This window comes from Bubalus kerabau, chromosome 22 (assembly GCF_029407905.1).
Source record: "Bubalus kerabau isolate K-KA32 ecotype Philippines breed swamp buffalo chromosome 22, PCC_UOA_SB_1v2, whole genome shotgun sequence".
Classification (NCBI taxonomy): Eukaryota; Metazoa; Chordata; class Mammalia; order Artiodactyla; family Bovidae; genus Bubalus; species Bubalus kerabau.
Window position 1 is genome coordinate 41,950,995 of NC_073645.1, and position 9,899 is coordinate 41,960,893.

The 9,899-nt window shown below is 41.4% G+C and overlaps 1 long non-coding RNA gene and 1 other non-coding gene across 2 annotated transcripts; both read right to left on the bottom strand.

The window, feature by feature from the left end:
- Positions 1-443: 443 nt before the first annotated feature.
- Positions 444-550, bottom strand: LOC129637146 (U6 spliceosomal RNA). The gene has a single exon (XR_008707356.1). It is a non-coding gene; the product is annotated as a U6 spliceosomal RNA (small nuclear RNA).
- A 667-nt stretch (positions 551-1,217) lies between these two features.
- LOC129636454 (uncharacterized) lies at positions 1,218-9,632 on the bottom strand. The gene is made up of 3 exons (XR_008706927.1): positions 9,479-9,632; positions 5,431-5,573; positions 1,218-2,525 (listed from the first exon to the last, which is right to left on the bottom strand). It is a non-coding gene; the product is annotated as an uncharacterized LOC129636454 (long non-coding RNA).
- Between the last annotated feature and the right edge of the window lie 267 nt (positions 9,633-9,899).

A 9,899-nucleotide genomic window follows, 5' to 3' on the forward strand; every position in this document is an offset into this window, starting at 1 on the left:
CATCAGGGAGTCAACTCTTCGAATGAGGTGGCCAAAGTATTGGAGTTTCAGCTTTAGCATCAGTCCTTCCAAAGAAATCCCAGGGCTGCTCTCCTTCAGAATGGACTGGTTGGATCTCTTTGCAGTCCAAGGGACTCAAGAGTCTTCTCCAACACTACAGTTCAAAAGCATCAATTCTTCGGTGCTCAACTTTCTTCACAGTCCAACTCTCACATCCATACATGACCACAGGAAAAACCATAGCCTTGACTAGACGGACCTTTGCTGGCAAAGTAATATCTCTGCTTTTGAATATGCTGTCTAGGTTGGTCATAACTTTCCTTCCAAGGAGTAAGCGTCTTTTAATTTCATGGCTGCAGTCACCATCTGCAGTGATTTTGGAGCCCAAAAAAATAAAGTCTGACAGTGTTTCCACTGTTTCCCCATCTATTTTTTTTTTTTTTTTTAATATGGAACGCTTCACGAATTTGCGTGTCATCCTTGCACAGGGGCCATGCTAATCTTCTCTGTATCGTTCCAATTTTAGTATATGTGCTGCCGAAGCGAGCACTCCCCATCTATTTCCCATGAAGTGATGGGCCTTAAAACTGCTCAGAAATAAAGTCCACTACAAAGTGGGAGGGGGGAAATGGTGTCTTTGTATCTTTTTGAGCTTTTTTCATACACTGTAACATTCATACACTGTATGAAATTCATACACTTTATACACTGTAAGATTCAGCCATATTTTATGTATTTAGTTCATTCATTTTCACTCTTGTATAAGATTCCAGCTGGTGAACATATCAGGTTTTGTCTGATTTCTCATGAATGGACATTTGGGTTTCTTCTAGGTTTTTGCTACTGTGAGCAATGCTATGAACATTTTTGTACTCTTCTGTTACAGATTTACAAGAGTTTTCTTTGGTTTGTGTGAGTCTATATGTAAAAGTAGTTTTGTTGAGTCATGGGGTAGTGAGTATTCAATTTTAGAAAATAATGTCAAATGTTTTTTTCAAAGTGGATACACAGATTTGCACTCCCATTAGGATTATATAGGAGGTTTTATGAGTGGATCCATAACTTCTTCAACACTTGCTTTGTCAGACTTTTTACACTTATCAATCAAAATGTTAGCTCACTGTGGACTTAATTTGCATTTAATAATCAATAAGATTGAGTGTCTCTTCATATTTCATAGCCATATGTGTTTCCTCTTCTGAAAAATGCCTGTTTATATCTTTTGTCCATTTCTCTATTAGGTTATATATGCTTTTTTTCATTGATTTTAAGGAATTCTTGATGCTGATCCTTTCTCAGTTATGTATATTGCAAATATCTTCTCCCAGTTTATAAGCTGTCTCTTTACCTTTAATGAACAAAAGTGCTTAATTTTTAAAATTATTTATTTATTTATTTTTGGCAGTACCTAGTGGCTTCCGAGATCTTAGTTCCTGGACCAAGGATTAAACCCACACCCTCAGCAGTGAAAGCACAGATTCCTAACCTTTAGACCACTAGGGAAGTCCCAAAAGTGCTTAATTTTAAAGTGGTCAAATCTGTTTGGAGTGTGTGTCTTGTTTAAGAAATATTTTCCTACCTCAACTTCTAAATCATGGATTCTAAAAGATACTCATCCATGGAGTCTACTAAAAGTTTTTAAACTTAATATTTGAAATTTAAGTCATTGATCTACCTGGAGTTAAATTTTATACAAATATAGGATAGGGATCCAATTTCATATTTTTCCACATTTATAATCATTATTTTAAAATTCCATTCATTGAACAGTTCCACACAGTGTTTCCCATTTGATCTGACATGCGCCTTGTGTCATCATGTAATTTGGGTCCTTAGAAGATCAAGAGATGCATTGAAGGAAAATTTGTGAAGGGTGAAATAGGACAGGAATAGGCAAAAATCCCACAAAACCTGTTGGACACTTGTGAAAAGGGAAGTGGGCAAGGAGGGTTGGCTAGGAATTGCCTCCAACTTGGTGCAACTTGGAGCTCACCTTGACGAGGTCATTGGAGACCCTGAGAGGAAAGTTTGCCTTTGAGTGGAGACCCATGTCAGACAGAAATGGCTCCACTCCTGTGCCCCTGCTGTCTCAGCCACTGGCTCAAAGCAGCCTTGGGTGAGAGCGTGGTCTCTGCACAAATGCTGCAGTGGCTATAAAGTTGCTGTCTTCTAATCTGAGTGAGACCTAGAGGTTGTCCACTAACTGTGCTGTGAGCCCCAGGTTCTCTTGGAGGGAATTTCGAGTAAGGTACCTTCATGGTTACCAGAGTCCTGTGCCAAAGTTTCTGACATGCACAGGTTTGTTTCCAGGCTCTCTGGTCTATGCCTGTTGTCAGCACAAAACTACCTTCTTCATGAGAAGTTCAAATCATAGGGTTAGTCTTCTCCTTTCTGCTTTTCCCTAGAAGAATCCATCTATTCTCGGTCCCTCTGTGCTCAGTCACTCGATCGTGTCTGACTCTTTGCAGTCCCATGAACTGTAAGCTGCCAGGTCCTCTGTCCCTGGGATTCTCCAGGCAAGAATACTGGATTGGGTAGAAAGAAAGAAAGTGAAGTCGCTCAGTAGTGTCTGACTCTTTGTGACCCCATGGACTGTAGCCTACCAGGCTCCTCTGTCCATGGGATTTTCCATGCAAGAATACTGGATCAGGTGGAGTAGGTTGCTATTTCTTACTCCAGGAGATCTTTCTGACCCAGGGATTGGGTGTCTTGTGTCTTTACCACTGCGCCACCAGGGTTCTCTTCCACATATGTTCTGAGGTTTTAAGTAGAGGAATAGTATCAGGCCTATACTGGAGCAGAAAAACTCAAGCAGGTGTCTAGATTATCACAGGGATGAAAGATTTCAGGCTGAGAGAGCTTCTGGGCTAAATTTCAACAAGAGAAAAGGAGTTACAAATTGAGTAGATTTAGGCATGAGGCAATGGCAACCCACTCCAGTACTCTTGCCTGGAAAATTCCCTGGACGGAGGAGCCTGGTAGGCAGCAGTCTATGGGGTCACACATAGTCGGACATGACTGAGCGACTTCACTTTCACGCATTGGAGAAGGAAATGGCAACCCACTTCAGTGTTCTTGCCTGGAGAATTCCAGGGACGAGGGAGCCTGGTGGGCTGCTGTCTATGGGGTCGCACAGAGTCAGACACGACTGAAGTGACTTAGCAGCAGCAGGGAGTAGCAATGAAAAAGACAAAGTTATGGATACAAGATAACAGGATGGCAGTAAGGTGGGAGAAGGGAAAAAAAAAACAAGCTAACTCCCATGTTAATGGCTTGCCTATCTTCCCAGATGGTGAATTCTTTCACTGAGTTAGAAACACAGGAAGAATGGGTTTTAGGGAAAGTGCATTTGGTTTTGCTTTCAGTGATTGCACATATATTTAAAGCTGCCCAGCATTCAAATGAATATGGAAGTCTAGAGCTCAGGGACCCAGACTAGCTACTGGAGTAAAAAATCTGTAGGTGTAACTGAGGTCTGAGGCGAGAGAAAGTATCCCCTGGGGAGTGTATGGAAGGAGGGCTGAGAATATGAGAGGACACTAACACATAACGAAAATCAAAGAAACGACCTGAAAAAATTGATAAAGATCAGTCAAAAGGAAAGGCTCCTACCCGAAACCCATTTGGATGGATACTATGGAAAATGCCAGAAAAAGTAAATAAAATAACAAGTGTTGGCGAGGATGAGCAGAAATTGGGACCCTTGGGCCCTGTCAATGGGAATGTAAAATGGTCCAGCCACTGTGGAAAACAGTATGGCAGTTCCTCAAAATTAAAAACAGAATTACCATATGAGTCAAGAATTCCACTTCTGAATATATACCCCCGAGAAATTAAAAGTAGGATCTCAAAGAGAAACCATACACCCATGTTTATCGCAGCATTACAACAGCCAAAAGGTGGAGGCAACACACGTGCCCACTGATGGATGGATGCATGAGCAAAACGTGGCCTATACGTGCAATGAAATTATTATTCACCTTTAAAAAGGAAGGCGGTTCCGACACATGCTACAACATGGATGAACCTTGAAGGCATCCTGCTAAGTGAAATAAGCCAGTCACAAAGGTCAAATATTGTATGGTTCTGCTTATAGGAGGGGCCTAGAATAGTCAAATTCAGAGAGTAGGTAGAGGGTGAGGGCTGGGGGTTTGGGGAGGATGCCGGTGTTTAATGGGAACAGAGTCTCAGTTTGAGATGATGAAAACGTTGCAGCGATGGATGGTGCTGATGGCTGTCTAAAATGAATGTGGTTAATGCCACTGAACTGTACACTTAAAAATGGTATCCATGGTAAATTTTGTTGTATATATTTTACCGCAATCTTTTAAAAAGAGTCCTAGAGACATTTTGTCAAGAAGATGAAATGTAATTAATACCAAGTTTGTTCGCTCTTACTGAAAGGAGAGCAAACAACTGAGGGAGAATTGGGAGATAATGTAAACAAGTACATGAAAAACCAAGCAGAAAATAAGACACTTACCAACTCCATGAAAAGAAAGTTATATTGGATAGGAGAAGTAATTGTATTGTTTGGCTCAGCTGTGCGTAACATTTACATGGTCATAATAATAAAGACACTGAAAATTGATTTAACCAAAATTATATTACAGCAAAATATGTTGTTGTGTGGTAGATGAGGGGTGAAAGATAAATTCTTATCTTTTATAGCCGAAGTCAATAGATAATACCTAAAATTGAGGAACCGGGAAATGGAAATGCAGTCAAGCTATTTAAAGATAGGGAGTAAATACTGAAAACAGATGATTCTGGGAAGAGGAAATGGAAGAGGTTCCAGAATTTCTGGTTTCCTGACAAGCCTTATACATGTTGATGTTTTAAAAACTACGTAGATAGAGCTGATAAAAATTAGAATTCATCTACAAAGAAAAGAAAGCATCAACATGGTTGCACCAATGGAAAAATTAACCCTCCCCTCCCCAGTGCTAAGCCTTAGACCTAAGAGGATGGCACCCCACTCCAGTACTCTTGCCTGGAAAATCCCCATGGACGGAGGAGCCTGGTAGGCTGCAGTCCATGGGGTCACTAAGAGTCGGATACGACTGATCGACTTCACTTTCACTTTTCACTTTCATGCATTGGAGAAGGAAATGGCAACCCACTCCAGTGTTCTTGCCTGGAGAATCCCAGGGATGGCAGAGCCCGGTGGGCTGCCGTCTATGGGGTCGCACAGAGTCGGACACGACTGAAGTGACTTAGCAGCTTAGCAGCAGACCTAAGAGGGTGCTGTAAATGATGAAAGACCTTTACTTTTTGTAAAATCTACCAACTAAAACATGTAGCAAAAGGCTGATCTAAATTAAAATCAGACAAATGAGGAACATAGACACGTTGAAAAACCAGCCCATAGCAATCTCAGCCTCTGCTGCGTGCAAAGTCATTTAGAAACAATTTCAAAAAGTCACCAACCTCTGATCTGATGAAAAGGGTCCTCAAGTCTGTGGTTTGTGACAGTGGGGACCAGGGTCTGTTAGGTTCTCCAGAGTCCTTAACGTGATGCTCTTTCCTATAGTCCTTCAACTCCCCCATCTCAAGTCTGTTAGATCAGGACCCTAAATTGAACACAATCATCAGTTAAGAGACTCTACATTAATTTCTCACCTCTAACCACTTTGGAAAACAATCTGGCAGTTACCTATAAAATTAAACATAAAAATTACTACATGATCCAGCTATCCCACTCTGATTTATTTACTCAAGTGAAATGAAAGTTTATACCCACACAAAACCCATATCAGGAATGTTTATAGAGCTGTATTCATAGTCACCAAACACTGGACATATCTTGTGACAATTTTATGCCAACTCGGTTAGACAGCAGTGCCCAGTTGTTTGGTCACACATTAGTCCAGATGCTGCTGTGGGGATATTTTTGTACATGTGACCAACATTTACAGTTTACTTAGTAAAGAAGGTTATCTTCAGTAATGTGGGTGGGCCTCATTAAATCATTTGAAGGTCTAAAGAGCAATCACTGACGTTTCCCAGAGAAGAAGAAATTCTGCCTTGAAAATGTAGCATAGAAGTCCTGCCTGTGTCTCCAGACTGCTGGCCTACCCTTCAGCTTTTGGACTTGTCTCACACTCATATGAACTAATTCCTCAGAATGAATTCTTTTTCGTGATAGACACAGATGCAGATATTGATACAGATGATATAGATAGGTATAGATGTATATATGCATCTATAGATGTATATATGCATGTATTATATGTATAAATATATATACATATATATGTGTGTATACAGGCTTCCCTGGTGGCCCATATGGTAATCAATCTGCCTCCGATGTGGGAGACCTGGGTTCAATTCCTGGGTCAGGAAGATGCCCTGGAGAAGAGAATGGCAACCCATTCCAGTATGCTTGCCTGGAGAATTCCATGGACAGAGGACCCTAGTGTGCTACAGTCCATGGAGTCACAAAGAGTCAGATACAACTGAGCAAGAGCGAGAGATGTGTATACACACACCCACACACATATATGTATCCTACTGGATCTACTTTTCTGGAGATTGACACATATCAGTCCTGATTGATATATATCCTAAATGTCCTTAAACTTCTGAATAAACTGATACACTATTCATACAATGGAATCCCACTTAACAATGAAAAGGAATGAAATTTGCATGCAACAAGAGGAATGAATCTCAAATGCATTATGCTTTATTCTTTCATTCAAAAGAAGCCAGGTTCCAAAGTCTTCATGCTGTGCGACTCCATTTATATGAAATTCTGAAAAAGACAAAACTGTAGGAATGAAAGACAGGTAAGTGGTTGCCAGAAGTTGAGGACTGGAGGAGGAGTTGACTATAGAAGAGTTTGTGGAGATTTGGGGCTATAATAGAACTGCTTTATAGCTTGATTTTATAATAGTTCAGTTCAGTGTGACTCTTTGCAACCCCATGGACTGCACCATGCCAGGCCTCCCTGTCCATCACCAACTCGTGTCCATTGAGTCGGTGATGCCATCCAACCATCTCATCCTCTGTCATCCCCTTCTCCTCCTGCCTTCAATCTTTCCCAGCATCAGGGTCTTTTCAAATAAGTCAGCTCTTTGTGTCAGGTGGCCAAAGTATTGGAGTTTCAGTTTCAGCATCAGTCCTTCCAATGAACACTCAGGACTGCTCTCCTTTAGGATGGACTGGTTGGATCTCCTTGCAGTCCAAGGGACTCTCAAGAGTCGTCTCCAACACCACAGTTCAAAAGCATCAATTCTTCACTGCTCAGCTTTCTCTATAGTCCAACTCTCACATCCATACATGGCCACTGGAAAAACCATAGCCTTGACTAGATGGACCTTTGTTGACAATGTCTCTGCTTTTTAATATGCTGTCTAGGCTGGTCATAACTTTTCTTCTAAGGAGTAAGCATCTTTTAATTGCATGGCTGCAGTCACCATCTGCAGTGATTTTGGAGCCCCCCAAAAATAAAATCTATCACTATTTCCACTGTTTTCCCATCTATTGTCATAGTTACCTGACTACATAATAATTATACCATCATAAAAATATGCTAAAAATGCACAAGAGGCAATCATGTAAAGAAAATTATTCTACTGAAAATAAACTGTATGGTAACACAAAACTTCCTCCTTAATGATACATAGAGGTTGAGAATGAATCTGGAATATAATAATTATGTTAAAAATAGTTGTTGGGCTCCCCTTGTGGCTCAGTGCTTAGGAATCCATCTGCCAACGCAGAAGAAATGGGTTCGATCCCTGATCTGAGAAGATCCCACAGCTAAACCTGTGTGCCACAACTACTGAGCCTGTGCTCTAGAGTCCAGGAGCGGCAACTACTGAGCCCACGAGCCACAGTTTCTGAAGCCCAAGAGCCTAGAACCCGTGCTCCCCACCGGAGAAGCCACCGCGGTGAGAAGCCCATGCCCCACAACTAGAGAGTAGCCCCCGCTCTTTGCAGCTGGAGAGCAGCCCACGCAAGAGACCCAGCACAGCCTAAACTAATAAATAAATGCAATTTAAAAAATTGTTTTTGTTGTTCAGTTGTTTAGTTTTGTCTGACAGTTTGTGACCCAAAGAACTGTAGCATGCCAGGCTTCTCTGTCCTCCACTGTCTCCCAGAGTTTGTTCAAATTCATGTCCATTGAATCAGTGATGCCATCTAACTATTTCATCCTCTGGTGCCCTCTTCTCCTTTTGCCTTCAATTATTTCGCATCTCAGGGTCTTTTCCAATGAGTTGGCTCTTCTCAACTGGTGGCCAAAGTATTAGAGCTTCAGCTTCAGCAACAGCCCTTCCAATGATTATTCAGGGTTGATTAGGATATCAACATAAGACAATATGTATATAAAATAAATAATATGTACATTAAATTTAAGATATGTACCCTGCTGCTGCTGCTGCTAAGTCGCTTCAGTCATGTCCGACTCCGTGCAACCCCATAGACGCAGCCCATCAGGCTCCCCCATCCCTGGGATTCTCCAGGCAAGAATACTGGAGTGGGTTGCCATTTCCTTCTCCAATGCATGAAAGTGAAAAGTGAAAGTGAAGTCGCTCAGTCGTGTCCGACTCTTAGCGATCCCATGGACTGCAGCCCACCAGGCTCTGCCATCCATGGGATTTTCCAGGCAAGAATACTGGAGTGGGGTGCCATTGTACCCTACATAAGTTAAATATACTTTATTTTTTGTTTAGCTATTTTTATTTAAGATGTTTTTATAAAAAAATCCAAATACCAATAAAATGAGATGGTTAAAAACAACAAAAAATCCATGTTGTTGTTTGTGTCTTTAGTTTATTTTCACTGCTGTGTTACATTCCACTTTGTGACCATTGCAGTTTATTCATTCTTTCATTAATGTGCATTTTATGCTATCACTGGGCTTTCTTGGTGTCTCAGATGGTTAGGAATCTGCCTGCAATACTGGAGACCTTGGTTCGATCCCTGGGTTGGGAAGATCCCCTAGAGAAGGGAATGGCTACCCACTTCAGTCTTCTTGCCTGGAGAATTCCATGGACAGCAGAATCTGGCAGGCAGTCCATAGGGTTGCAAAGAGTGGACACAACTGAGTGACTAACACATTCACTATACTCTCACAAGTAGTGTTGTTGTGAATATTAAATAAAGTATTACTTAATATTTATCCTTTTCCTGAAAATCTACCACTATCCCTATTGACTACAAAATAAAACCCAAAGGGACCCCATGATTGCATCAATAGCTTGTCCTGGGCTCTAGCTTCTGTCTTGGTTCAGCCAATGGGGAGTACTGGCTAGTCTTGCCAGATAAAATACAAGACACCCAGTTAAATTTGAATTTCAGCAATATTTTAGCATAGGTATTTCCCATGTAATCTAGCAACCCTTGTATTAGGAGGTTAGAAGAAAGAAAAGACAGTATTTATTCCCACAACTTCCTACCCACTGGGTTGCTACCCTCAGCAGGTCATGTCCCCTAAAACATAACCAGCAGTCTTCAACATACAGCTCACCAGGTTCTCGTAATTGGTCCTCCTTCTTGCTCCGTCAGGCCTGAAAGTGGTAGTTGATAGCTCCCAGTTATTATTAGTACTAGGCTACTGTAGCAACTCCTCCTGTGGCTGTTACTAAACCCTGCCCACACTTTCGTAAATAGATCCCTGATTCGTTTCAGTTTCCCAGTTTGAGTGTTGTCTGTGTCCTGCAGATATGAGGCTGTTCCTGGCTTTTTGAGACAGAATAAGTAAATCTATCCTTACATTCCCATGGCAATTTGTGTAAACCCTTATGACTCCTGGTAAGACCAGAGTACAGGGCCTCTCCTGCAGCCCCACATATCAGATCCATTTAAGCCCCTCTGATTCTTTCTCTCTTTGTGACTACCATCTCCTTCGGAGCAGGAAAAAACAAAACAAAAAAACTATCCCACAGACC